Source organism: Muntiacus reevesi, chromosome 1 (assembly GCF_963930625.1).
Source record: "Muntiacus reevesi chromosome 1, mMunRee1.1, whole genome shotgun sequence".
Lineage (NCBI taxonomy): Eukaryota > Metazoa > Chordata > Mammalia > Artiodactyla > Cervidae > Muntiacus > Muntiacus reevesi.
Window position 1 is genome coordinate 61,974,329 of NC_089249.1, and position 6,773 is coordinate 61,981,101.

The 6,773-nt window shown below is 50.9% G+C and overlaps 1 pseudogene; it reads right to left on the reverse strand.

Moving 5' to 3' along the window:
• Window positions 1-654: 654 nt before the first annotated feature.
• LOC136170598 (large ribosomal subunit protein eL38 pseudogene) lies at window positions 655-1,410 on the reverse strand (annotated as a pseudogene).
• Between the last annotated feature and the right edge of the window lie 5,363 nt (window positions 1,411-6,773).

The window sequence follows — 6,773 nt, forward strand, 5'->3', positions numbered from 1 at the left end:
GTTTGGGGTTTTTGGTTTTTGGTTTTTTTGTTTGTTTGTTTGTTTTTTAACCCTAAACAATTTTCTACATCTCTCCTTGTAGTCACACAAATCTTATCTTTTAATCCATTGAATTGGTGAAATCTCATGGTTAGATTTTCTAGTCTTGAGACATGCTCACATGCTCACATTCAAGGGAAAATCATAATCATATTAGACATTTTTTTCCAACATGGACATGAATTTCAGTAACAATTTGTTTATGAGTTTTGCATCTATGGTTATAAATAAAGCAGGCTTAAAATTGTATTACCTCACAATGCAATTGTCCAGTCTGAAAACCAAGTTAAGCTCCAAAGCTGGTTATTAGCTTATTTTCCTGGGAAGGGTGAAGATGCCTTCACTGTGGATATTAACACCTGACTGCCGTGCTAGGCCTGGAACCTCCCCTTGGGGTGACTTTAATGACCCCTCTCCTAGTCAAATCTTCCTTTCTCCTTGGTTCAAGTTTGGCATTTTAAGATTTTCCAAAAACATATATGTTTTATCTATGTTTTCCAACTCATTAACACAGAGCTTTCTGGAGAAATGTCATGTTACCTTCTTTGTGCTTTTTTTTTTTTTTTTTTTGAGAATTTAAAATATTTTAATACAGTTCAAATCAGTGTGCATGGTTCATTTCAGCTCTTTCTCTGCCAAACCGGGAGGCAGGGACCGTGTCAGCATCTCTGCCTTCTCTTGGTCTGTGATGACCAAGGTGTAAAGGCATCTGCTGCGTCGAACTTTTAACGTCGCATCATCCTTATTTTCCTGATCTTGACGGACCTGGCATCCTTTCGCCCGGCTGTGAGCAGCAGGCTCTTGATTTCCTCAGTTTTGCGTGGCGTGGTGACAGGTGTGGAGAGCAGGAACTTTGAGCAGCAGGAAGCGAGGAGAACGGAAAAGCTCCTTGGGATGCTTGTAGTCACCCTCTTATTCTGCCTTTGTTGCTTCTCCCCTTCCTCTCATCTCTAGTCTTGGCCACGGTCTCCTGCGTTATAAGCTCTTGCAGACACCCAGCCTTTGCTTTTCCTCTTACTTGGCTCAGTGCTCCTGCCGGCCGGGCTGTGTCTTATTATTCCCTTCTTTCCTTCAAGGCCAAGGAAGGGAGGGACACTTGCTTTGGTTTCTTCCTAACCTCCTGATGTGAAGACTTCGCTTCCGTCCCCCCAGTCTGCATATTAATTAATTAATTTGTTTTAATTTAATCTATTTTTGGTTGCGCTGGGTCTCTGCTGCTGCCTTGTCCGTTCTCCAGTTACGGCGAGCAGGGGCCGCTCTCAGTCGCAGCGGGCGGCGTCTCGCTGGGGGGCATCTCTTGCTGAGGAGCACGCTCGAGGGCGCGCAGGCTTCGGTGGTCTCCGCCCCCAGGCTCCGGAGCGCAGGCCCCATAGTCGTGTTCCGCAGGCTTAGCTGCTCCACGGCACGTGGGAGCTTCCTGAGTCAGGGACTGGACCCACGTCTCCTGCACGGGCAGGCAGATCCTGCACCGGGAGCCCCCAGGAAGCCCCGTGATAACCACACTTAAAATCAAACTCCTAATTATGCTTGGTCATGCTCCAGGGGGAATGCAAAGTTTCATAGAAACTCTTTGTCATTTCAACCCGATTGTGTTTTTACCCACATTCACTGAGTTCCATGTTGTTTAGGTTTCAATGATACTTCAAAATCAATAGTTTCTAATTGTATTATCCTTTGGCCAAAAGGATAGTCTGTACAGTACGGATTCCTCAGCATCTGGGTGGTTCTTCTGTAGTCTGCTCCATTGTTAATGCTGGCACACATGCTATTTCTGGTGTGTCCAAAGGGATTTGTAGTCTGCGTGTCTTGGTGTAAAATAGTACATATGTCTTCCACTGCAAGCCCTCTAATTGGATTATTTAAATCCTTGTGTATCTGCTCATGTCTTTCTGCTGGTTGTGTCAATTACCGGGCCAGTCACGCACTCTTTGCGGATTCTGACTCTGTTATTCTCTTCTGTGTGGTCACAAACATGTCCTTGACATGAAAACCATGTCCAGCTCCCACCTGTTTTGTTTCTCTGTGAAATCATTTTCACCGCTTACTATTTTATTATTGAAAATGCTTCTCACTTAGTGAAAAGTTGCGAGAACAGTACAATCAGCACACATATACCATTTACCTGGATTTGCCAATGGCTGCATTAGTCTTATCTCTGTTGTAGTTAACTCTGCTGCAGTTACTGTTTTTATTATTAATATGGCTTTTAAGGCCAATGTCAGTACCATAATTTTTCACCTTTAATGCTCCAGTGATGCCGCTGAAGGAGGACCTCTGTCACTGACACAGCCCTATCACACCACAGACAGCCCACGGTCGGCCTCCGCTGACTGTTGGCACCTGTGGGCTCTGCCTACAGAGTCTGGCTGGGAGCTCACACTCACAGGGGAGTGACTGCCGGCTGATGGAGCCAAAAATAATGTGTCACCTGGACAGGTGCGATCAGGCTTCCTGGGGCCAGTTCCCTGAACACACACTGACCCGCTCACAGACACACACCCACCTGCACACAGATTCACACACATCTGCACACAGACACACTCACCTGCGCAGATTCACACAAAACCTGCACACACAGTGTCTCTCACAGACACACACACACACACGTGTACCCTCCATCCGCGAACACTGTGCAGGGAGACATGAGGGTGGATCTGGACCCCTGACCCGCCCGGGCCCTGACCCATCATGTCCCCCGCCAGCCCCGGCTCTGCCCTGCTCCCGGCCATCCCTCTGTGGAAGGGACGGGAGGAGGAACGATTGTAAGGAGCCCATCACTTGTTTATCCTCTTCGCAGTCACAACCCTTCATCCCAGCAAGGGTGCTCCAAGCACCACCTTAGCGGCACTTCACTCCCGTCCCCTGAGCACCCGCCTGCCTGGTGCGTCGCTGGGGAGCCAGCTGAGCCGCCTGCCGCCGCCCCCGCCAAGGCAGGCAAGCTTCCTTGCCAGAGCTCGGGGTGACACACCCCCAGAGCGGGGCCTCGGGGCTCCCGTCTGCGCTCCTGCTCCTCCACCAGCCGTCACGGAGGAGGGGCAGGTGGGGACGATGCTCGGCCAAGACCTGCTTCCAGAGATTCAGCCTTGGGACGCTGCAGCAGCCTTGCTGGTTTTAAACATGTCATTTGCAAATAACCCAGCATTTAATTATGCCAGATTAAAGATACATACTTTGCAGATTTACGGAGTCATTATCAGTGCTGCAGAAACCATACTCAGAATCAAACCCACGTTGGCATTCTCAGCCTGGAGATTTACGTGCAAACGCCAGGAGCTTATTTCAACAGCTCAGCCTGGCACTGTAGCTGGTGGTCTCGGGGACCAGCTGGCGTGACTGGCTGAGGGGGCGGGAGCCCAGTGTGTGTCCCCTCCTGGCTCCCTGGGCTGGGTCCCTGTTGCGGCTTCACCCCTGCGGAGAACTCGCCTCACTACCTCCTGGAACGGGAGAGGCTCGGGAGGGTCCACCCACCTGCCCTGCCAGTCTCCCTCCCCCTCCTCCCCTTCATCTTCTTTTTTGTAATTAAGACTTTACTTTTTAGAGCAGTTTTAGGTTTAAGGTAAAATCGAGTGGAAGGTACACACATTTCCCATGTACGCCTCCACCTGCATGCCCAGCCTCCCCCACTATCAACATCCACCTCCACATGGGATATTTCTTACAACTGGTGAGCCTCCACTGACACGTCACCATCACCCAAAGCCCATGGCTTACATCACAGTTCACTCCTGGTATTGGACGTCCTATGGATTTAGACAAATGTATACCGACATTATGCAGAACTGTAACCTACAGGGCAGTCTGCTTGCCCTAAACCCTCCCTTCCTCTCTAATGCTGGTCCAGGAGCGAGCCAGGGGTCCTGGGAGCAGAGGGAGTGTATGTCCCGACCCCTTCCAGGAAGGGGTCCACTTTCCGAGGGGACTGCTGCACAGAGAGTCAGTGTCATCTCCGCTTTGCAGACAAGGAGACCGAGGGTCAGAGTGGAGCTGGGCTTGTTCTGCCAGCTCTTCTATCTAGGTTGGTGCAAGCCTACCTGTGGTTTCAGACCGTGAATTTGAAATCATTATAACTAGACTCAAACATACCTTTATTAATCAAAATAAGAACCGTTACAATCAATACATTCTTCCCAATGAGAAATGAGTTTGTTTATTCCTGTAGTGTACAAATCCGTGCCTCGAGATCTAATGAACTCTAGGAAAGCATTTTCTGCCTTCTGCTAGTTGTGGAAGTGTTTTCCCTGCAAAAAAGTTGTCGAGATGCTTGAAGAAGTGGTAGTCAGTCGGCGGGAGGTCAGGTGAATATGGTGGATGAGGCAAAACTTCGTAGCCCAATTCGTTCAACTTCTGAAGCATTGGTTGTGCAATGTGGGTCAGGCACCCACGTGGGGAGGAACTGGGCCCCCTCTGCTGACCAACGCCTGCTGCAAGCGTTGCAGTTTTCAGTGCATCTCATCGGTTTACTGAGCACACTTCTCAGATGTAACAGTTTCCCTGGGATTCAGAAAGCTGTAGGGGATCAGAGGGGCAGCAGACCACCGAACAGGGGCCATGACCTTTCTTGATGCAAGTCTGGCTTTGGGAAGCACTTTGGAGCTTCTTCTCTGTCCAACCACTGAGCTGGTTGCCACCAGTTGTCATAAAATACACACTTTGTTGCACATCACAATCTGATCGAGAAATGGTTTTTTGTTGTTTTGCAGAGTAAGAGAAGACGATACTTCAAAACGGTGATGTCTGGCTTTCGGTCGGCTCACGAGGCACCCACTTTGCTTTTTCACCTCTTCAGCCACAGAGTGGCCAACTTCCCATGCAGCCGTAAGGGAATCGGCCTCGAAGACGGCTCTCAGCCGGTCATTGTCAGCTTCTGCCGGCCGCCACTGTGCTCCTCATCAAGACTCTCTTCTCCTTCGCAAAACTTCCTGAGCCACCCTGGCACTAGCAGTTCCTGGGTCAGGCGTGTTGCTGGTGTTGCGAGCTGTCTCTGCTGCTCTACAACCCATTTTGAACCTGAATGACAAAATTGTTCAAATTTGCTTTTTGTCTAACATCTTTTCCATAGTCTAAAATAAATATACACAGTAAGTCATAAGTCACTAGCAAAAAAGCATAAGGCAAGAAATGTGTATTAAAATGATGTATAACATAGCCACATTTATTTAAGAAGCCCCGAGGAGCCCCGGCCAGGACTCGGGGGCGGGCCTGCGCATCTCTGCCTCATTTCCACCGGGCGGGGTTGCTTACCCTTCTCAGACACCACCTCCCCTAGTGCTGTGGGGCCCAGAAGGGTCTCACCTTTTCTCTGCGTCCTCCTCACGTCCGCCAAGCCCTGGCCCTTGTCCCCTGTGTTCAGAACGTTGGTCCTGCACCCAGGCACGGATAACCTCGGGTCCAGTCCCTCCATCTCCTGGCTGCACAAGCTCGAGCCAGCAGTCAAGCATCTGTGAGTGTGGGGTCTTCAGCAGGATAGTGGGAGCAGGGGTGCGGACAGTGGTCAGGGTAAGGGAGATGGGAGGGGGATTCTGTGGGTCAGTCCAGGTCCCAGGCCAAGAGCACACGCCTGCTCAGTGATTATCGGCCTCCCCGCTCCCCAAACCAACCACGGTGTCCCCTGCTGCCTTTGTAAGCCATTGCTTTCACAGATTCTTAAAAGCTAAGGTTTTATAATGTATTGTAAGGTAAGGAATTCTGTCTTACGCTTCTCAACAGTCCTCTAGCAAAGGGTGACTATCATTTATTTCCCATTCTCCATCATCCATCCTTCCATCCATCTGCCTATCCATTCACCCATCTATCCACCCATTCATCCACTTGTCCATCCATCCACCCACCCATCCACTCATCCACCCATCCATCCACTCATGCATTCATCAACCCATCCATCCACTCATCTATCCATTCATTCATCCATCCACCTACCCATCCACTTGTCCATCCACTTATCAACCCACCCATTCACTCATCTATCATCTGTCCATCCATCCACCCCATCACCCATCTACCCACCCACCAATCCATCCATCCACCCACCCATCCACTCATCCACCCATCCATCCACTCATGCATTCATCAACCCATCCATCCACTCATCTATCCATTCATTCATCCATCCACCTACCCATCCAGTTGTCCATCCACTTATCAACCCACCCATTCACTCATCTATCATCTGTCCATCCATCCACCCATTCACCCATCCACCCACCCACCGATCCATCCTTCCACCCACCCATCCACTCATCCGTCATCTGTCCATCCTTCCTTCCACCAACTCAGCCCTCCCTCTTCAAGTGCTGACTATACTGAAGGGACATCTGCATGTCGGGGCAGCCCCCATGCCGGTCAGAGGAAGCCTCTGTGTGTGCAAGGCCTTCCTCTCCCCATCCAGGCCTGTGCTCTAATGGGTGAGGGGCGCCCAGCCTCCTCTAAGACTGAGCCAGCACCCTGCTCAGGAGGACCGTTCTCAGCCGCGGCTGCTCCTGAAGCCCCAGGAGTGCGGGAAGGACATGGACACCGAGGCTCCACCTGCACGTCCCGATTCAGTCGGTCCTGACGTCAGTCAGTGGTGATGTCAGTCACAGCCCTCGGGGGATTCTGCCACGTAGCCAGGGGGAGGACCACCGACCCAGGGGGGACAGGGGCTGCGTGGGGTCATCCAGAGCAGGTCTAGCAGGCACCTGAGCGTCCGCTCAGCACATCCAGAGGCCTGCTCCTTGTTCTCAGCCTGCCCAGATTTA